General features: G+C 44.4%; 1 long non-coding RNA gene across 2 annotated transcripts in view; it reads left to right on the plus strand.

The window, feature by feature from the left end:
- The window catches only part of LOC106825261 (uncharacterized), a 45,972-nt gene extending 32,617 nt beyond the window's left edge, over window positions 1-13,355 (plus strand). Inside the window, exons 2-6 of one of the 2 annotated variants that reach the window (XR_011506849.1) lie at window positions 1,829-1,950; window positions 6,118-6,155; window positions 6,533-6,723; window positions 11,108-11,174; window positions 13,166-13,355. This is a non-coding gene — a long non-coding RNA (uncharacterized lncRNA). Of the gene's footprint in view, window positions 1-1,828; window positions 1,951-6,117; window positions 6,156-6,532; window positions 7,559-11,107; window positions 11,175-13,165 lie in introns of those variants that run through there. The other variant, XR_006532435.2, reaches the window with a different exon arrangement.
- Window positions 13,356-22,976: the final 9,621 nt, after the last annotated feature.

Below are 22,976 nucleotides of genomic sequence, written 5' to 3' on the forward strand. Positions count from 1 at the left end.
TCCTAGATGGTGAAAATAGCTACCAGACTAATTAGAGTAAATAGTTTCTTGCTTTCCCTTAGGGATTTCTGTTCGAGTATTTTATGCCATTGTTTCAATTTACCACATTTTTAACTGTGCAGGAATTATCTAGGAAGAAAGCACACATGTTTGAAGATCTTTTTTCTCCCCTAAAGTGAGGTCCCCTCAGCATCTGAAAATGTTAGATTTTATTTATGAGATCATCTTTTGTGTATACATTTCATAATATTTATTAGGATAATAAGATACTCACTTATAAGAGTGCAGCTCCATATTTTCATGTAAATGATCTTATTTCTGTCATGTGGCATTTATTTTGTTGACGCCTCAGATCGACTTCCAAGTGTTCATTTAGCTGATACACGTAGAAAGGAAGTGACGTGCTTTTCTTTCTTTAAAAATATAGCTGAGTGTGATGCCCCTGACAGAGTAAATGAACATAATCAGATTTTACCTACTCTGGAGTGCAAATTTTAAGCTTTCATATTGAAATGTACCGTGAAGTCTCTCCAGCCTCTCTATCTGGAATGGTTTTCTTTGACAGGGTTAAAAGTGGCAGTGAGAAATATGGCTTGGCCAGCAGGAACTTTTTAAAACAACCTCTCCCTGTGTGCGTAATTCACACTGCACGTCCCTTGCAATTGCATGCAGCTAGTCATATTTTAGTTATGAAACATTTGGAATCTGGAATCTAAAATTAGGGAAGGTCCTAATTCTTTGTTGCCTACTCATAGTGTAAATTAATTCAAGGTTATTAATAATAAACGGGAGAGCTCGTTAATAATTTTTATCATCGTTTATCCATTTTCCAATAAGCAAGCAGCAGAAGCATCACAAGAGAGCCAGAGAAAATGTGGGTTCCCCATTTGCAATGCTCAGAGGAGACCATGTGCATTGGGTAATGGGAGAAACGAACACACACGTGAGACTTCCAATCAAGTAACACGCACTGCTCAGCACAGTCAGATTCAAGTGGGAGTGCACATGGCGAGTCTTGAAGTTTAAGATGCGTTAACATCAGGCCTTTCAACTTCACATTGTACTAAAACCCAGCAGCAACACAGCATCAATCAACTAAGTAAGACTTCACTGGAAGACAGAGCCTGCACATGGCCCCAGAGGGAGCCCCGCAGACAGATTCCACGTCCAAGTTGAAAGGCGGGTTAGAACTGCCTCCTCCTTTTCGTGCTCTCTGTTGTGCCAACACTTTGCAATTTTCTTTCTTTCCTGAGAGTATGTTAGCCCATATACAAATAGGCTGGCTCTTCTGCAAAAACTAGCTGACTTGTCTGCCACAGAGTTAGTAAGCTTATTGTTTCAAAGTACTTTGTATTTGATTTTTAAACTCTGTGACAACTCTATGTGTTTTTAATTAACTTTCTTTGAATTCAGCCGTTTTGAACTCAAAGTGTTCCTGGATAAAAACCAGCTTTATCAGTTTGTGTCAGTGTGTGTTTTGAACCCGTGTTGCTTTTTCCTTGCCATCCACTGGCTGCAGATACACACGGGACTATTTAGTTATCAAAGGGCTGGCTTTTCCTGCACATCTTTGCGATAATATTGGCTGGGGTTACTTTTTATAAAATTGGGCCCAGACCAAATAGCGGGGCCGGGGAAGAACAACTGACTCTGACTTTCAAACTTTTCAAACAACTGACTGTGGTTGCAATTGGGCGCTTATGTCAGACTCCATCTCCTGTATAACACTTGGCTAGCATTGGGATACAGGCTTTTAAAAGCACGACTTCTTAAGCACCTTCAGTACCTAAGTGTTGGGCCCTACCTGTTGGTTCTTTCAATTTGCCAGAAACACACAAGGCAGCCGTGAAGTTTACTGTCCATGCAAGGACCCACTTGAGAGCGGATGGCCGTGCCAACCAGATGGAACGCCCGGACAGCAGGTGTAAACCAGGACATCCTGGCAAACAGGTCGGTTGGGTCCCCCAAGACAGATGGAACTCTTCTGTGCCCAAGGCCACTACCAAGGGCTTTTGAAGGCCCCATGTGTGCTGGAAATATTACTAAATCTCACAAAAACCCAGGGTGATTTCTTCCTGAAATCATCCATTACTTCCTCCTTGGTCCATCTGTTCTCAGTAACTTACTATTTCTGGACCCCAGGACACTTCCACCACGAAGTCTTTTCTCTACTTACAATGCTCCTGTCCGTCTTTCCCGTCTCCATCCATGGAGATCCCAGTGATTCTTCGAGACCTAACTCAGCAGTGCCTCTTGTGTGAAGAAAGGGTGGGTTGGGGACCTTTTTGTTACCTAAGCTCCTGCAGAGCCGCATCTGTATCCTTTTGGGTCATTTGCCTCCTTCCATTTTGTTACGTTTCTGGGTGGAATCATGTCCACTGCTGAGCTGAGAGGAGGGACCAAGCCCAAAGCCTGGAGTCCCCAGAACCCCGGGGCCACCGAAGCCGGACGTGCGCACTTAACTGCTGAGCCAATGGGCTGGCCCCGCCACTACTTCTGATGCTAATGGTCACTCTTGTATCCGTATCAACCTGATCATTCTTGCAGGTGTTGCTGCTGGCCTTCCTGCACTGGATGCTCACAGAGAGAGGAGAGGTGTTTCTAACAAAAAGAGGGTGCCCTGTATTCTCAGTTTGTTGTCAAATTTCCCCCGATGGAGCTCACCACAAGTTTCTGCACAGTTGAAAGAAATATGAGGGCACCTTCCCTAGGACCCCCAACATACTTCTCTGGACAGCAAATGCCCCGTGTTCCAGCAAAGGTGCTATGAACACAACAAATCTATGCCTTTTTATATGTACTTTTTATACACTAGACACTATGCTAAATGCTCTATATATGTTGTCTCATTTGATCTTACTTTATCGAGGTAGGTACTACCATTGTTCCTATTCCACAGATGAGGACACAGATGTGCAGAGACCCAGCACCTCGACCCTCTGATCTCAAGGTGAGAGGGTGGAGGCAGCTCACTCTGCTCTTCAGATTTAACGGGACTTTTCACTGCATTGCAGTCACCAACCCTGACTGTTGTCCTCCAGTCTCGTCAAGCGCCCACTGGGTCATCCAGGCAATCATTCTCCAGCAGAAATCGCTCCTGTGCCTGATGTGTAGGTGGACATTAGGCCTCACTGAATCACATGGGCTGATGGCGCTCAGTTTTCTTTTAGTTACAATGCAATTCAAAATGTGAATAAAGGCTCAAGAAATAGGAAATGCGCTCTGAACAATAACGAAAGCTAAGATATTGAGTAATATCGCCATGCTCTGTTCTGTGAGGACTCGGTCCTCATAACAACCCCAAGAGGTAGGGACTATTATTATTCGCATTTTATAGGCGCAGACAGGTTAAGTAACTTGCACAAGATTGCACAGCTCATAAGTGGAGAAGCCAGCATTTGAATCCAGCAATAGGGTAGGTCTGTTTCTCGCAAATGCCAAATACAGCAAGACTTTCAATCTTCTTGTATGCTTCTTTCTTATCGCACTTTAGAAAAGAATTCACCAAAAATACCAGAATTGAAATCAGGCATGAGCAGTAGTTCAAATGAGAGGTTCACATCCAATGAGTTCTACTCACAGGCAGAGGGGAAAGGAAAAACTAAAAAGACTGAAAATATAAACAAGAGAAAGGAAAGTGCTGGGGCCGGCCCCACGGTGCAGCGTTAAGTATGCACGTTCCGCTTCGGCAGCCCGGGGTTTGGCGGTTTGGATCCCGGGTGTGGACATGGCACTGCTTGGCATGCTGGGTTGTGGTAGACGTCCCACATATAAAGTAGAGGAAGATGGGCATGGATGTTAGCTCAGGGCCAGTCTTCCTCAGCAAAAAGAGGAGGATTGGCAGCAGTTAGCTCAGGGCTAATCTTCCTCAAAAAAAACAAAAGAAGTAGTGGCAAATTAAGCCCATTAAGTCACAGGCTGTGAAGACACAAGGAATCTTTATTAATCACCAGCAGAGGACATGACCTAGGAGACTCTGCCAGGAGAAAGGCAGTCAGAGCACCCACGGTTCTCCGGGTGGGGGCTCGGAGCCAGTGGGTTTGCACTAGCGTGGTTACTGCATCCTGCACTCCTAGAATGACTCACACAGACCATGGCGCCCTCGAGAACTAGGGGTTACAGACAGTACAGAATCACAGTCCCGGGGAAAGGAGTTTGTCCATTTCCACACATCTGCACCTGACCCATACCTCTATCTCGTCCAAGGATCCCCAAGGGAGGGCATCCCACCAACTTTCCTTGCCATTCTATGCCAACAATCACCATTTTTTTCTTTATGTTTGTCCTTATTAGTGTCCATTCCTTCTTCGGCTCTGTTTGTGGAGAGATAGCTAAGGTGGTTTGCATTTTCCTGCGGCAAGCACATCTCAGAAAGTCCAAATGGCACAGTTTCCCTCCGTTAATTTTCACTTAGATCTTAACCTTCTCAGTTTATTTCACTTGGACTCTGGATAGCCAAGGAGAAATAATGCTTGGCGGCCTTTGGGCAGGACACCGGCTGCTTCTCCACCCCTTCTCCTGTGGTTTAGTGAACCACACAGTCCGGTTCTGCAATATCCTTGTTTCTGGACTTCTGACCTCCTTCCCAGCAGGGAGATGATTCGTGCTAAAAGCCACGTCTTACACCAAGGCTTACTGGGCACACCAAATGCTCATTCAAATGGCAACATCTGTCCTTGGAACCCAAGGTTAAATTTAGTTAAAGACGTCCCAACTCTGCCCCCAGCCCTCTTCAGTTCCATCCGCTTTACTTCCCTGAAGATGTGACGAGAAAGATTTCAGAAGTGAGCACGACGGTGCGTTCCAGTTCTCTGGGCAGAGCTGCACCCGGCGCTGGGACTCTATGATGCTCTGAAGGAGGCATGACCGTGCAGTGGGCTTACAACAAACTCACCGTTGGCAGAAGCTTCCATGTCACCACTTTGGCCCTGGTAAAAGCAGATTTCACGGCAGCACAGGGACGGGCTACAGTGGGAGGTGAGGAGGCAGTAAGGAGAACTTTCTTTAATGTTCTCCAGATCTGTCAAACCAAGCTTTGCTCTGTGCTGCCATGCCACCCAGACGTCTGGGTGGTAACTCAGACTTTGAAGTTGTCACTACTCCTAGCTTGATGGCTTGGAGGAGGCCCAGGAACTACAGGAACTTAAGGCTCATACAATCACTTGTGCGGGACCTGCGTTCTCAGCCTCCGCCCACTCAGCCTGCCAGCCGCCCAGGTCACAGCCAGGTCCGATTGCTGCCCATGCCTCCTGGAAAAAGCAAGAAACCCGCTGGGCAGACACTTGTCGAGCTGCAGTGGTTGAAACTGGCGGGAGCTGAGTGCAGGGAGAGGGTGAGAAAAGAGGCGGGGGCTGGGCGTTTGCACAAGTTTAGGGTGGAGCCGTGGAGTGAGGCACTGTGGCGCGGGCTGGAAAGGTACAGAGGACACTTCCGTAGAGCATGTTGTGGACTGTGTCTACGGATCCCCTTTGATTTGGGGGGACATGAATAAAACATTGGCGTTCTTTTGAAATTCCCTTTGTTTGTAGGACTGTTTATTTGGCTGCTCCACGAGGGGCCAGGCTGTATAGAGACCACACGTGTGAGTGGAGGACAGGCCCACTCACATCAACAGGGCAAGTCCGGGGAAGGTTTCTACCCGCTGGGCACTGGAGCACAATAGCAGGCAGGGATGAAAAGCAAGAGGCTGAGGGAGACACTGGGCTTTGGGGTGGATTGCATGGGCGATGGTGGGAGTGGAGGGTGTGGTGGTGGTAGTGGGGGTGGCGTTGGTTTACGTGGAAACATATTTGCTATCAACTTTATATTCTGCCAGGGACGCTGGAGTCCAGGCTGCCTGGCTGCCGGGCTGTGGGGTGGGTGAGGGGACAATGAAGAGAATACTAAAGTTTAACGTCCTTTTTATGACCGACTTTTGCTGCTGGCACCTTTCTCTTGGAAAAAGACATTGATTCATGACTGAACAGTCCCTACACACAGAGTAAAAGACATCCTCGGAGGCTCTGAGTTGCTTTCCGTTTAAAGGAATGGATGGCGTCCAAAGGCTATTCGGAAAGTGACTGAGAGAAATCAGAGCAAAAGAGTTAATGTTTTTATTTCTGTCTCCTGCTCCCCCAGATGCGTTTGAAATTCTTGCTTCGGGCCATATGGAGTGGGTATGTACTGCTCTCTGTTTCTACTCAACTGCCTTTCACTGTGTCAAGTGGACCCTTTGAAGCAGCCTTCTCTTACCTCAGATTCTGACATGAAAAATTGTTTAATTGCCTTTCAGTCTACACAAGATAAGGGACCATGTCTCCAAATGGTATAATTCTCTTAACCAAACAATAGCAGAACCACCCAGAGCAGTTTTCAAAGCAAGAAAAGAATTCCGTACATATGTTAAGCATTTTGTTCCTTTCAAAGTGCTTTGCTCTGTAGTATTTTTTTAGATTGGATAAATGCACACGAAGCACGGCGAAAATTGTATCACATAACAAAAAAGTAAGATTTTAGAATTTTATAACAATTATTGATTTGATTTTCTCTATAGGAAACTGAGGCACGAGGCGGGAAGTTATGGCCTGACTCCCAGCAGCTGAGCTGAACCCGGACAGCGGTCTGCTTCCTTGCTCTGCTGTGCTCCCCTCTGCATCAGGTGGCCTCGCCCAACACAGGACAACGACCAGCTTGGACCCCCCAGAGGCTTCCCAGAGTGGGTGGGGCCTGGAGTGGGGCCCACAGGTGTGTTCCCTGACTCGGGGGGCCTGCGCAGACCCCACTGTCTGCCCTCCCAGGCTTCGGCAGAGAGACTTGCCCTTTTATCTTGTTCAGTTGCTGCCAATCACTCTTCATCAGAGCCCTTTCCTTCCGGCTGCGGCCGAGGAATTGTTACATTTCCTAGATTTTAAAAATTGTAGGCTGCTTTTTCTTAAAAAAAAAATTGTCTCTGAAATAAGCTCACAAGCCCTTTCCATATTTTTACAAAGCTGTTAGCAAATCCTCAAGAAAGGATGTTGTCGTCAGCTTCAGGTAGGTGCGTTAGGAGACAGCCTGGGGAAGCACTGCGGCTCGGTGTGGGGAGGAGGGCAGGCTGAAATCCAAGGGAGCTGGAACACCCACCATTCCCCACCACTGCCAAGATGGAGCCCACCCGGGGAGGCAGCAGGATACAGGGCCAAGGAAACCCCCAACACCAGCTAACCCCATGGCGGGTGCAGGGGAGCCTGAGAGAAGGGCTGGATGCCAGTGGGAAGTCTTAAGGAAAGGGTTTCATGTGCCTCAAAGGACCCAATCAACAGAATGAAAAGGCAACCCACGGAGGGAGAGAAAATATTTGCAAATCATCTATCTGGTAAGGGACTAACATTCAGAATATATAAAGAACACTTACAACTCAACAACAAAAAAACAAGCAACTTGAATAAAAAATGGGCAAAGGACTCCAATAGACATTTCTCCAAATGACATACAAATGCCAACATGCACAAGAAAAAGTGTTTAATTCACTAATAACCAGGGAAATGCAAATCAAAACCACAATGCGCTGTCACTTCACACCCATTAGAGTAGCTATTATAAAAAACAAAACAAAAAAAGAGAAAAACCTTCAATAAACCAGAAAATAACAAGTGTGGGAAAATAACTTCCTGGCAGGGATGGAAGATGGCGCAGCCACTGTGGGAAACAGTATAGCAGTTTCTCAAAATATTAAACATAGAATGACCATGTGATCCTGCAATTCCACTTCTGGGCATATACATGAAATAATTGAAAGGAGGAACTCAAACAAATATCTGTACACCCATGTTCATAGCAGCATTGTCCACAATAGCCAAAAGGTGGAAACAACCTAAATGTCCATTGATGATAAATGGATAAACAAAATGTGGTATATCCATACAATGAAATATCATCCAGCCTTAAAAAGGAAGGAAATTCTGACACATGCTACAACATAGATGAGCCTTGAAAACATACATTAATTGAAATAAGCCAGATGCAGAAAGTGGAATACTGTATGATTCCACTTAGGTGAGGTACCTAGACTAGTCAAATTCATGGAGACAGAAAGTAAAATGGTGGTTGCCAGGGCCTGGGGGAGGAGGGGGAAATGGGGGTTACTGTTTAATGGGCACAGAGTTTCAGTCTGGGATGGTGACAAAGTTCTGGAGATGCACAGTGATGATGGTTGCACAACAATGTGAATACATTTAATACCCCTGACTGTACACTTAAAAATGGGTAAGATGGCAAATTTTATGTTATGTGTATTTTACCACAATTTAAAAATTCAAAAATTTTAAATGGTTAAAATGGAAATTTTATGTTATGTTTATTTTACTGGAATTTAAAAGAGTTTAAGGGGAGCTGGAGAGAGAGAAGACTCCAAGGGAGAAGGAGAGAATGGGGAGGAGAGTGAGGCAATGAGGTACTTTCCAGGGAGGATGCCCAAGCCCCTTCTTCCCCTGTGCATGTGTGAGGCCCCATAAAGGACCCGTTCCCAGTGAGCACTTGGCCTGGGGAGGCTGAAGGAGGAGGTATCTGGCCCCTTCCCTGTGGTCGTCTATCTGACAGGTCATCTCTCCTGTCCCATCTCAGATGGCAGACAGGACAGACGATGCCCGTCAGGGAGGGTGAGGGCAACTCCCCTGAATCACCTTGCCCCTCAAAGGGTAAGTGAAGACACACCCTGTGGCCGCCATCTTGAAAATGAAGCCTTCAAATAAAACCTTACACAGAAGTTCGAGATGTAACAGAGATAGCGTGAAGCACTTTGGCTGAAGCGGCCGTGGAGACTCCAGAGGTCTACTCCCCTTCTCTCTCACAGTGGCCTGTGAGGAGGCTGCAAGGAACACCCAAGGCTCTCCAGAGCGCAGTGTGGAAACCACTCACCAGTGTTAGTGTGGTGGCTTAGCGTCAGCAGCACAGTAGCCTTGATAGTTGGCACCATAATCCCAATAGCCTGTTCCCTCCAGTAGTGGCAGAGTGCTATTTTTCCGTTTAGAAACTTAGGACCCCTTTTGGACCCTCCTTGAAATGTCCGTTTTGGGTCCTAAGAGACAGGATCTCAGTTCATTTGCAGGGAACTGACATTCTCCGAGCTCAATAAATTATGATGCCATTGCCAGCTCTGTTTATTAAGCCCATCTACGTCTTCATGTTCTCTCTGATGACCTAGTAAGGTGGGTCCCCTTACCCTAAACCAAAATACTCTAAGTGTGTGGTGAATATAATGGCTATAAGTCTCACCTGTGGAACAGGTTCTTTATAATTCCTTTCTGCGGAACTCTCCTGGCTGTGGATATGGCCCTGATACCAGAAGCACACGAGGTGGGGAACCCCGTTTGTCTCATGACCATGTGGGGCTGAGGGATGGTTGAGTACAAAGGATTGTTGGAAGTTTTTCTGTGTGTTGCTCTGTGAGGTCTTCCTTAGCACCTTTGAGACACCTTCAGTGCAGATTTACATCTCTTCAAAACTTCTAAGGATTGGGACTTTCTCTTCCTTTGGGTGTATCACTGTATGAGACTGGCCTAGGGGTGGCCCAGCCTTATTCAGATAGATTAGTCAAAGGTGAGAGCCTTTTATCCCTTTAAAAAATGAGAGATAATCATATCTGACTAATTAGTGATTTGAAGAAGAGGTTTACATAGGAAAATTAAAAAAGAAATCATTGAAATTATCTATCATCAGAAAGGCAGACTATTTTTTTCCTAATAATTTTCTAAATGTCAAAAATTCATTTAAACTCTATGGCCACTATTTGGAGTAAAATAGTGTATTATGTCAATGATTCTGTCAATTATCTTATGTTTCAGAGCACTATGTATATAACTATAGCTTTTATATACATTTATAAAGTATATGTCTATTCATGCCTCTAATTTTTCCAAATATTGAGTTTTTTATTTCAGTTCACCTGGGGCCATAAAATGGGTTTTGGGCTGTATTATTGGCTGACGCTTGCCTCAAATCAGCTAATCTGACAGTTTGTTGGTTGCATATTCATCATCCTCTCCACTCCATCCTCAGTCTCTACACAGCAGCCAACCACTTTCTACCGGGGGATCCATGACATTACAGGGAAGCCGATCTCACCTCCATCTTCAGGGGTGGGGTGTGTGGTCTAGGCTAAGCCAATCACTGCCTTTCATTCCTCTGGACACAGACATTGGTGCAGAGGGGGCATGTGACCTAAAGTGCCCAATCAGAATGAATCTTCAGATCTCCCTTGGAAAGCCTGGGCAGGGTTGCTCATTCTTCTCTTCTGGACTGGAATGAGGGAGTACCAGCCCCGAGAGCTACCGGAAGCCATCGGGGACCCTAAGGGGAGTAAGTCTTAGAATTTGACACCAAAAAGGCCAAGGTGAAGAGCTGGAAAGAAATTGAATTCTTGGTGACATTGTTGAGCTACTGGCTGAAGGCTTATCTGAAGGCAGTGTACCTCTAGCATTTTCAGTTACTTGAGCTAACAAATTACCTTAATGGTTTAAGCCATTTTGAGTGAAGATTTCTGTTACCAGCATTCTAACTGACAGTATATCAATGATATATTAGTATACAACTTAACAGTTTACAAGTCATATTTTCCCACTTCATTTTCACAACATCTCCACAGAGATATTCAGAAAGGCTGTTATTCCTCTCATTTTATGTGAAGAAAGGGAGCATGAAGGCACTGCCCTAGGTTAAACAGATGGTTACATAGCAAAGCTATGTGAGGACAGGAAGCATGTACATGTTTTAAAGTTGTGTTCTTGGCTTCTTTTACAGCACTTATCAACTGGATATAATAAATGTTTGTTGAGTGAATACTAAACCAAAGAACAGAGCTGGATTAGTAAAAGAATAAGATTTGTTTTAATTATTCATTATTTTTTCCAACAAATATTTACCAAATGCCTACTGTGTAGCACGCATGAGACTAAGTGTTCAAATTAAATACACTTTGTGCCAGTACAAAAAAAAAAAAGACAAAGAAAATTATTGACGTCTTTAATATTCTTATGCTCCTTTAAAAGTTTCCAACTATTAAGAGATTATTTATATTAAAGTCCTGCAATGATTTGCTAGAGAGGATCCTTGTGTCTTAGCGTCTTCTCTTTTCTGTTGCATGTATCCATAGTTCCTGCCTCTTTTACCTTGAAAATGGATACTTCTTGGGTAGAAAGATGTGTCAGTGGTTGTATGTGGTAAGTGCTCCGTGCAGGCTGAACACCTCACGGATATTGCATTACGGTCTTCTCGATGTCTAATTCTCTCTCTGACAGTGTGTCAGGATGTCCACTCATCAGAATCTCTGGGGGACCATTAAGACTGAATTTTACTATTTTAGTTTATACCTCAGTGGATCAAAAATCCATACTTAATGGGAGAAGGCACTACGTAGATTTGAGAGTCTGTCGGGTTTCAGAGTAACAAGAAAGTAGAAGGAAGATCACTGTGGGAGTGAGGCACTAACCAAGCAGTCAGGAAAACAGCCTGAATGGTACCTCCCCAGGGCTGGAATGTAGTGCTGGAAGAAGACGCAACCATGAAATTTAACTCCTGATGTCTAACAGAAACCTCACAGAATTACATTAAATTCACAGAATCAATGGATGAAAGTTGTTTCAAAATTTAAGAACTCAGCAAGGTTCTGTTTCCTCTTTTCCTGTCCTGCATGAGACCCGAGAAAAGAGAGAAATGCATGTGGGATGCATTCTGGAGGTCAAGTTTGGGAAGGTCAACCCTGAGTGTGGGAAGAGGAAAAGCTCTGGAGCGAGACTGAGCAGGGTTCAAATCCTACCTCCGACATTAGGCAAGTTACTTAATCCTGCTGAGATCCACGTCCTCACCTGGAAAATAGTAATAGTGCTTACCTTACCAGGGTGTTGTTGCAATTAGATACATGTCTATACACTGCCGGGCATATACCAGGCACACAGGAAACGACAGCTGTTATTCTGTACTTTTTTTAAACATAGAACAAACTTGGACTCATTAAAAAAGTGTTGTCACAGTTATTTCTTGCTTTTCTTAACTGAAAAGCAGATATATCTCCAGAAAGTGTCCAACAGCACAGAAAGGAAAGCAAATGACGAACACATGGTACTTTCCAGAGACTTACAATTTCTTACTCAAAATTCAATCCTGGCTGCATAATGAGGGTGGAACACTGCCCTCTGGTAGCTCTTATTGCTAAATTTACTAGCATTCAGCTGAGAGATGGAGGGTGGCTTTAGTTCACAGCCGTGGATACCAATCGAAGTGTGTCATGTTTCTGATAATGTCCTGCAAGACCCTGAGCAAACGAACAATAAAAGAGATGGATGACTGTGGATTATTCAGCAGGTTCTCAGCATCTTTTCAGAAACTTTAAGAACAGTTTCTTAACTGTTGACTCATAAACTTGGTGCTGTTTCCCCTTGGGTAACGTCTCTCATCTTTGAAGCTGAGTCCGTGTTAGCTGTCAAAGGCACAGTTTATTCATGGTAAGGACCAAAGGAAGAAGCAGAATGATGGGCGGCTGTTGGCTCTCACCATTGCGCCCTCTGGTGATGGACTCAGAGCACAGTGAATCCTGGTGCAGGGCTAGGCTGGGGTGGGGGCAGCTCTGAGCAGAGCCCAGAACATTGAGGTGGAGTGGGGTGACCTGGCTGAACACTTCTGACCTATTTCTTATCTGTATTATTCTGATTAGAGAAAATAACAAGGTGAAAGTTTGCAAACGTTGTGCAATAGAAGTGGCAGTCTTGCTTAATACTAATAGATTTGCCATGAGGTTTATGGAGAATCGAAGGAACTTAGGAGATGCAATTTTTTCAGCTGAAACACCTGATGATTAACCACTTATTTTTTAAGTTATAGAACTTGACTTTTGCTCTTTTTTGGACAGTCTATAAAGTCAATTCTGTGATATTCTGAAGGTATAAATTGACCTTGACGTGTTTAAACCGTGGTTTTATCCTATACAATCCCAAATGCCTCTCTGTACCTGATTTAGGAAACTGGAGAGCTAATCAGCCATGCAGAATCAGGACATTTACAGCTGAAGATTCTTGCTTCTCCTCAAGGTCTTGGAAGAAATTCTCAAACTTTGCACTTCTGTGTCTCGCTCCCTTCACACCCTGAAGGTGAATTTGGGAATAATTGTGTACCCTGCCATGTCACTTAATACTTTTCAAAATGTGTTTATTCACAGGGGCTGACCCCATGGCCGAGTGGTTAAGTTTGCGTGCTCCGCTGCAGGCGGCCCAGTGTTTCGTTGGTTCAAATCCTGGGCGCGGACATGGCACTACTCATCAAACCATGCTGAGGCAGCATCCCACATGCCACAACAGAAGGACCCACAATGAAGAATATACAACTATGTACCAGGGGGCTTTGGGGAGAAAAAGGAAAAAATAAAATCTTCAAAAAAAAATTAAAATGTGTTTATTCACAACATAATAAGCAGAAGAGATTTTATTATTTTCACTTTTTGGAGAAGAACATTGATGTTCAAAGAAATTGACAAATTTCTTTATATATTTGTATATATTTATATGTCCATCACCAACTTGGATAATGATCAGTTTAAAAGAATCACTGAGTCTAGACGAGAAACCTTACATATTAGATTCAAGTTGCAAAATAAATTTGAGATAAATTAAATTTTAAAAGTAAAAATGAAACTAAATATTTTGGAAGAAAATAAAAAGGAATATATTTATAATGCAAGGGGTGATGGTAGCAAAGAACTTTATAACTATGACTCCCAGGACAAAAATCATAATGGAAAATATTGCTAGGTTCGGGGATTCAAAAGGCACACACACGTGCAAAATTTCTGAATGGTGAAAAATATGCTCTGTTATACTTTAGTATTTAACAAAGCCAAAAGGCAAATGAGAAACTTAAAAAAGAAGGTTGGGGCTGGCCCGGTGATGCAGAGGTTAAGTGCACATGTTCTGCTTCTCGGAGGCCCAGGGTTCGTCGGTTTGGATCCTGGTTGTGGACATGGCACCACTTGGAATGCCACGCTGTGGTAGGCATCCCACATATAAAGTAGAGGAAGATGGGGATTGATGTTAGCTCAGGGCCAGTCTTCCTCAGCAAAAAGAGGAGGATTGGCAGCAGTTAGCTCAGGGCTAATCTTCCTCAAAAAAAAAAAGAAAAAGAAGGTTAACATCTTTAATATATAAAGAATTCTTACAAACCAATAAGGAAAAGATGAATCATACATTAACAATGGACATTCACAGCAAATTTGCAGTGGAAAAAATAAAAATGGCCAAAAACAAACAAAAATGTTTAACTTTCTTTGTAACAAAATAAATAGACATTAAAACAGTAAAAGTCTCCAATCTGATGGGAAAAAAAAAATGGAACGGAAAGAAAATATGCAGTGTTGGCAAAGATTTGGGGAGATAGGGACTTTCATGCCATGCTGTTGGGAATTTAAAGTGGTGCAACCTTTTGGAGAGCGATTTGGCATTCTGTATCAAAATCCTTAAAAGAGAGCATAACAGCTGATCCAGCTTCTAGGGATGAATTCTAAGTAAATAATTGGACAAGTTGCCAAAGATCCAAGCACAAAAATGTAAATGGCAGCATTTTTTTAAATAATAGAAATGAGAAACAACTTAAAATACTGACATTATTGGGTCATACATATATTAATTAACACATAAAAAGAAAGGCTATCAAATACCATAAATAGTTTGATGTAATTTTATTAAAGAAAAATGCACATATATTAGTGAATACACACACACACACACACACACAGTGCCAGTATCTGTTCTCAGTGCTGCACATATAAGAATTCAGTTAATCCTCACTACTGCCCTCTGAAGTGGGTAAGCACTGGCCTAAAGTGACGCAGCTGGCCAGGGCAGAGCAGGATTCAAACCCAGCTTCTGTGGCTCCAAAGTGCTTGGTCTTCGTGCTCACCCTGCCCCCTGGGGTTGAAAGGTACGCTTCGTGCCCTCACTGTGCGTGGAGGGGGAAACGCTTGGGGATGCTCACTGACTGGCCTTCAGTGCTTGCCTCGGGGTGGGGGTGTGGGGCGGAGATTAGAAGGGGAATGGGGTTCTGTTTATTAAGTTAAAAAATTAAATCAATATATTCTGATTTTTCTGCATTTACATATCACTTAGTGGTAAAGAATTACAAGTTTTTTTAAATTGCAAAGTTGTCACAAATGATGAGGAAATATTCACCCCCTCTTTGTTCCGTGGGTTTGGTGATTTATAGGACAAGATAGGATTAAGGAAGGGCTGGCTCATCTTCTTAAGCCTTGTCTCTGTTAAGCCCTTGACTGTAAAGGCTCACAAAGACGCAAAACGTGTTGTTGTTTTTAAAAGAACATTTCATTTCTTTCTGAACATTCTGTGCCTGTCGTTTTTTTCTTCTAGAAGGATTGCTGTGCTGGGCCAGCATTCCAAAGACTTGACGTTCGGACCAGGAGTTCGGCCCCTCTTCCCATTGCTGTCAGCCGGGAATTGCCAAGACCCTTGTTACTTCTGCTCTGTGTTTTCTCGCAATCCCAGAGGATCTTGGCGAGAGGAAAATTCTCATTTTTTCTTCTGACTCAAATCATTTTGGCTCTTGAGATTGTAACAAATACCAAGTGGCCTAGAAATAGTACAGAGTTTCCTGGTATTAAGTTTTTAAAAAAGAGGAAACACACTGGAGCTTGCTCTTTCTAAATCTGCGTCAACTTGATCAACTCTGAGCTGGGTCTGATGAGATTCTTCAGCAACAACAGTGATGCTGACGGTGATGCTGAGGGCTGATACAGTGATGCTGATGGTGATGCTGAGGGCTGATACAGTGATACTGACGGTGATGCTGAGGGCTGATACAGTGATACTGATGGTGATGCTGAGGGCTGATACAGTGATGCTGATGGTGATGCTGAGGGCTGATACAGTGATACTGATGGTGATGCTGAGGGCTGATACAGTGATACTGATGGTGATGCTGAGGGCTGATACAGCGATGCTGATGGTGATGCTGAGGGCTGATACAGTGATACTGACGGTGATGCTGAGGGCTGATACAGTGATGCTGATGGTGATGCTGAGGGCTGATACAGTGATACTGACGGTGATGCTGAGGGCTGATACAGTGATACTGATGGTGATGCTGAGGGCTGATACAGTGATACTGATGATGATGCTGAGGGCCGATCCAGGTCTCTGTGGGTTGGTGCTGTGCCCGCCCTGTGCAAAGTGCTTTGCCCATACTATTTTATTGACTGCTTCAAACAGAAAAGGGGGGGTAAGAGCATCCCCACTTCTTGTAGGGTTCAGTGATTCAGTGGCTGTGGGCAGTCAAAACTCAGAAATGGAGGAATGGGGGTCTTAAGCCAGGTCTGTCCAAGTTCACTCTGTGCCTGACCACTCAGGTCAGGGGCCAAGACCAGAGGTGACTGTTGACTATGTAGAGATGGAAGGTCCACTTTCCACTCCCTCACCCACCCTAGAAAGCACCAGGGACAAGGGGCCCAGCCAAGGAATGAATGAATGAATGAATGAATGAACAGAGCCACTACCAACTGGTCAAAGAATGTGAAGAATGGCCATTAAGTAAAGTTACTTTTTTTGAGAGAGGGACTTGGGGCATTGAGGGTCTGGGTTTTGGGGGTGACTTTTGTTCTCTTGTGCTCAGGAGTCTCTTAAATAGAAGGGTACTTTAAGCTCTGGAGAAATTGAGGAGCAGACTGTTGCCTAGAGAAGAGAGAACACTGGAGACGATCAACTGACTCTACACTCCAGTCTGGACTCGAGAGCAGGGACTGGAACATTTTCTCTGTAAAGGGCCAGGCAGTGACTATTTCTGGCTTTGAGAGCCAGCTGTGCTCAACCCTGTTGTGGCACAAAAGCGGCCATATGTCAACAAACGAGTGGGGCTGTGTTTCGATAAAACTTTATTCATGGACGCTGAAATTTGAACTTCACATAATTCTTACACGTCATGAAATATTACTCTTGCTTCTATTTCTGTAGTTTGCCCACCCCTCTCCGGAGTCAAGGCCAATGGGAGGAGCAAATTTTTCCATCTAGGATGTCAGCTCAGCTGCCTGGGGTGGGAAGAGGTACCACCAGCGTAACCTTGGGCAAGTGACTGGAGCTCTGTGTGCCTCTATTTCTCCTTCCATAAAATGGGAATATGAACAGTCCCTAGCTTGGAGGATTAAATGAGATAATCCATTGAAGGCACTTAGAACAGCCTCTGGCACAGAGAAGTCCTTCCTAAACATTAGCCATCATCATTATGGTGATTGTCGTGGCTGATGCTGTGTCTGGAATGCAGAAGGATATGAATCCCAGCAAGTGTTGGGCACATTTGTTTCTTCTGGGGCGGCAGTGATTTTGAGGAGACAAGGGGGTTCCCTGGGTCCCTCGTTGGGGCCTCCTAATCTGCTCATTTTAGCATAGAGAGTGTTTAGAGTTGAAGAGCTCTCAGAGGCCTTCTAGTATGACCTCCCGTTCAAGGTGGGAATCTTGCCTGCAGCCTCCGTTACAGAGTCACCCCTCAAATGAGGTTTCAACTGCACCCACCCCCATTAAAGGTTCTGGAGGCGCCCTTAGTTGCCTCCTGTAGCTAATCAACACTTCCGTTCCTGGGCTTCAAGACCCTCCAGCCTGACACTCCCCCACATACTGGCTGCTCTCATGTCCCCCTTCTTCCTACTCTATGTCCTCCTCCTCTGACAGCTATTGAACGCTTGTAACTGGCTGGATTTGAGGTCCCTGGAGGTGGGGAACAGGTCTTCAGCATCTTTGTGTCCCAAGCACCAAGCCCATGCAAGCGTCCAGTGAGCGTTTGTAGAGTTGAATTGTACCTTTGTTCCCACACTTGGTTCTCATCAACAGACTGGCTCTTCTCCAGACATTTGCCCTTCCTCCAGACTCTCTCCATGTGCCAGGTGCTTCTGGCTGAGGCAGCATTCTACCCCACATTTGCCTAAATGCCCAGCACTCGGTGCCCCACCAGCAATTAAAGAGGGTTAATCAAAGTGCCAGAGAACATACGCAGACCAGCCTGCGTGGGCTTCCATGCCACCCCTGCAACCTAGAGGGAGTGTTTACTTGGGAAGACAGGAAGCAGTGAACTCACAGGATGACACAGCCAGAGCCCAGTGAGGTAAGCACAGAAGGGAGGAAGCAAAATTTTCCATTCCACTTTAGCCAAGACTAAAGTTGTCTGGAATCAGTGCAACAGCTACGAATCTGAGCTGCTTTGCATGGGTAAGTCTCTTTGCAAATCTGGGCTTTTATTTTCCCATATGTTCCTACTTTAGCTTTTATAAAACTTCAACAGATACAATCACAGAAAAAATGATCCGAAGCATATTCAGTGTATTTTTGTTCATTTATTTGACACTCAAGAGTACATATTATGTGTCAGGTATCATTGTAAGAACTTTATATATAACCATGACACGATGCTGTCTTTCATTCATTTATTCATTCATTTATTCAATAAAAATAAATTGGATATATTCTGTGAAACCATGTTGTATTAGGAATAAACAGGCATAAGATACAGGGTTTTTTTTTTCCTCTCATGGGTTTAGTGGGAGAGACAGACAAGTAACTCAATAACATGGCACCTGTAATAAGGGCGTCCACAGCAAATATCACTTGTCCTGCGGGCTTGGGAGGAAGAGCATCTAACTCAGCCCCCAGTAGGTGATGCTTAAACTGTGTCTTGAAAGGTGAGTGAGAGTCTGCAAAGTGAAGAGGGGCAGGGGCAGGAGCCGCCTGTGCTCAGCGGTGAGAGAAAGTCAGCCGGAACATTCAGGGAGCTGCAAGCCGTGTTCCACAGCCCCGAGCAGAGGGTGTGGCTCTGAGGATGAGGCGGGGTCTCAGTCTGCTTGGGCTGTCCGAACAAAACACCACAGACAGGGGAGCCTAAACACCAGAAATTTATCTTTCACAGCTCCGGAGCCTGGACATCCAAGATCAAGGTGTCGGCAGTTTAGGTCTCCTGAGCCCTCTCTCCTTGGCTTTCAGATCGCTGCCTTGCCGCCGTGTCCTCACGTGGTCGTCCTTCTGCGCAAGCACGGCTGCTGTCTCTTCTTATAGGGATACCAGTCATACTGGATTAGGAACCCACCCATATGACCTCATTTTAACTTAATTACCTCTGTAAAGGCCCTACCTATCTCCAAATACAGTCACATTCTGTGGAACTGGGGCTTAAGACTTCAACATATGACTTCAGGGGTGGGGGCACAATTCAGCCATAAGCCTCATCGAGGAGGGAGTGAGGGCGATGAGGCTAGTATGGCAGTTACTGGGACAGTCCAGGGGAAAAGCTGTGGGAGGCTGAGTGAATCAACAGCAGTGGGGGTGGGAAGGAAGCAAAAGATTCCTAAGATCTGCAGAAGGCAGAATCTGCAGGTGGAGGACTAGGGTGGGGGCACAGCCAGAGGAGGGCGTGGGTGGAGGGAGTAAGTGGGAGGGTGCAGTCTAGAACGACTTCGAAGTTCTGGACAGAAGGGCGATGATGCCCGGCTAGAAGGACGAGCACAGGAGAAGGAGCACATCTGGAGGTGGGAGGATGATGATGAGTTGGAGGTGCCAGTGGAGAGTCACAGGGTGAGTTCAGCAGGGAGTTGGTTACTGGTCTGAGAATCTGAAAAGAGGTCTGGCCTGGAGCTAGAGATGCAGGAATCATCAGCTTACACGGGGTCGTGGTCACCAAGGATTTGGGCAAAGTCACCCAGGGAAAGAGAAGTGGCCAAGGACAGAACTCTGGTTCTCAGAAAAGAGAGTGGTCTGAGAAGTGGGAGGAAGACATAGAGAAGACAGGGGGCTGGCACTGACTAAATGAGGGCCTACTGTGTGCCAGACACTGTGCTAGATGCTGTGCTAGCATCTCACTGAACTCGTACGGAAGTCCCCTGATCTGTGCTCGCATCTCATTGCACCCTCACGGAAGTCCCCTGATGTACGCATAGAGCAAACACTTAAACAGCACTTACTGTGTGCCAGGCACCGCTCAGAGTACTTTGCAGCAGCTCATTACATCCTCGTGAAGCCCCACTATTTATATCTGAGACTGGAGCACGCAGACTTGATGTGCTCGAGATCACAGAGCTAGGCTTGAATTCGAACCCAGGTGGATAAGGCACCAAAGTCTGAGCTCTTAATTGCTATTCTGCCTCACTCTGTATTGCACTAATTTACAGCTGAGAAAGTTAAGGATCAGAAAGGTTAAGAAATTTGCTTAAGATGACATGGCTAGCAAGTGTCAGAGTTAGGTTTTAAACTAAAGCCTTTGCCCTTTCCACCCTATTATGCTACTTCTTCACAAGCTAAGGGGGAGACAATTGCAGGGGAAAGTGTTGTCTATGAGATTAGAACAGTTATGGCCACATGGAGGCCACTGGGGACTCAGTAAGGTTAGTTTCAGCGGCGTGATGGGGCAGAAGCCAGGTAGCAAAGTATTGAAGAGTGAATGGCAGGCAAGGAATTTACACGATTCTTTCAGGGAGTTTGACTACAGAGAGAAGAAGAGAGATGGGAAAGTAGCTAAAAAGAGAAGTGGGATGTAGAAATGTCTAAAAAATTATTTTTGTTGAGGAGAGAGAAACCCATAGATATTTGCGTGCTGACAGGAAATCCAAGAACGGGGGGAGTGGTGCTGGACTGATTTTGCATCTGCTGTGAGTTTGATTAATTTGAATTGAGGTCTCTGAATCTGACTAACTTGGAACCTCCAAAACTTAGAAATGGAGTCGATAAGCTGGTGATGTCACCAAAGCACAGTCACCCCAAAGGGAGTATATAGGGATGGCAAAATCTTTATCATGTTTTGCTTTAACTGCGAACATAACCACAGACTCAACAATGGGTCATGCGCTGCTACAAACAGTCTCTAAATCTGAATGGTAACATCACAGCCAAACTGTTAGTCTCATCTGTAACCTAATAAATACAAATGTAAATAGCTATGAGGTCCATACCCCTAGTACTGAAGATTTAAAACCATGGGAATTCTCGGCTGATGAGAAGACAATTTGGTACAATTCTTTGGGGAAAAAAATGGTACCTGTTTCAAGAGCCTTACATACTGTCATACCCCTTGTCTCAATAATTCGATTTCTGAGAGTTTGGATACAGAAAGTAATTAAAGTGCCAAGATGTTCATTGCAACATTGTTTATAATAAGGAAAAACTGAGAACAATTTAAGAGATCAAGAGTAAAGAAATGTCTAGATAAATAATAGTACATCCTCTTGATGGAAAATAATAGTTTAAAATACTACTTACAAGGACAATTTTTGAAAGATGATATGCATATAGTGTTAAATGAGAAAAAGTAGAATGAAAATTCTACGATATGAACACAATTGTGTAAACAAACCTGAAACATAAAAAAGACTGAAAATATGGTCAGTAGCCTTGATTATGTTTGCCTGGTTGGTACTTTGATGGTGAACTAAACATGAGCAGCTCTCTGTAGCTCTCCACTAATTAGCAGTGGCTGGCGTTACAATGAATGCTGTTTTTTCTGTCCACTCTTTCATATCCTCCTCTGGCATTTTGGTAGTGCATAAGTTACCGATAAAGAAATGCGGGTGTTTACTGAAAATGCATCAAATGAAATCTCTAGATAACACACCAGGAAAGCATTTTTAAAATGTTTTTATTATGCTCGACATCATCCTTCTGTACAAAACAATGCACACTCATTTGGAAAATGCAGAAAAATTGTAAAATCAGAGAACTATGGAGAAGCAAAGAAAAATCTCATTTAATCCTTCTATTCAGATAATAAATGTTGATATTTTACTACAAAGGAAACAGATTTTGATGGGAGGGACTGCTATGCTCATCTTAACCAAGTGCATGTAACTTTGATATTAAACTCTGATGATACATTTTACCCTTCAACAAAGCTGAATCGTCCATAGACAGTGCAGGTTTAAGGGCGATCAACAGTTGTTGTGCTCCATCCATGTGGCGCTGGGTGCGGCTCTGCAATGGACCTGCCCCCGTTGACCTTACTAATTGGGAAGCAACTTTTGGAGCTGTTTTTGAGAGTGCGCTCCATCAGCAGATCAGAGACATGCCAGAAGCAAAATATAACTAGACTTCAGCAAAGCCTCTGGAGATGGTGCAAGAAGATCATCTGTGCTGACCCCTGCTTTCCTCTCTGTTACCTGAGGACAGGACCATTCTGTTTATTTGCCTCTGAATCTCCAGTAAAGCACTGGCCCTGGAACATGGCAGGTGCCCAATAAATGTATGTGGAAGGAAACTAAAGACTGAAGTTCAAATTCCTACCCTGTCACTTAGTAGCTAGATGCTCCCATGCAGTTAGCTCTTGCCTTTGAGCGGATGACTTTCAAATTTCAATCCTTAACCCTATCTTCTCTCCCAAACTTCAAACCCAGCTAACTAGCTGCCTCCTGGACTTTTCCTCTTGGATGTTCTGTAAGTAGCTCAAAATCTATACCATCTGTCTAGGGACCTAAGTGAGAGACCGAATAGTTCTCTTTTGTCTCACTCTTCCCTCTTCCTTTTATTTGCTCATGAAATCCTCCTCACCTTATTTCAAAGATGTCCCAAATTCTTCCCATCAGCTCCTCTCCCACAGCTGCTGTGTGCACCAGATCAGACCTTCATTATAGCCTCCCCAGATTGTTACATCAATCTCCTAACTAGTCACTCTGCCTCCAATCTTCCTGTTTCAAAACATGTTCTATGTGGCCATAACCAAAGTTGTCCATCTAAACTCAGGCATTATTCTACCACTTCCTTCCTTCAAAACATTCAAAGTCTCCCTATTGCCTTAAGAATCCAAATTCTTAGGCAACTCAGAAGGCGTGTCGCAATCCAGCTCCAACTTCGCTTTCTCGTCTCATCTCTTACAAAACTCACCTCTCTCACCCCAAATAGACATGGTTTGTTTTAGCCGTACAAAATTTCCCACTCTTCCCCAAATAGACCATACTTTCTCTTTTTACATAGACTGGTCCAGAATCTTCTCTCCCAACTTCTTATTGA

Source organism: Equus asinus, chromosome 11, assembly GCF_041296235.1.
Source record: "Equus asinus isolate D_3611 breed Donkey chromosome 11, EquAss-T2T_v2, whole genome shotgun sequence".
Taxonomy (NCBI): Eukaryota; Metazoa; Chordata; class Mammalia; order Perissodactyla; family Equidae; genus Equus; species Equus asinus.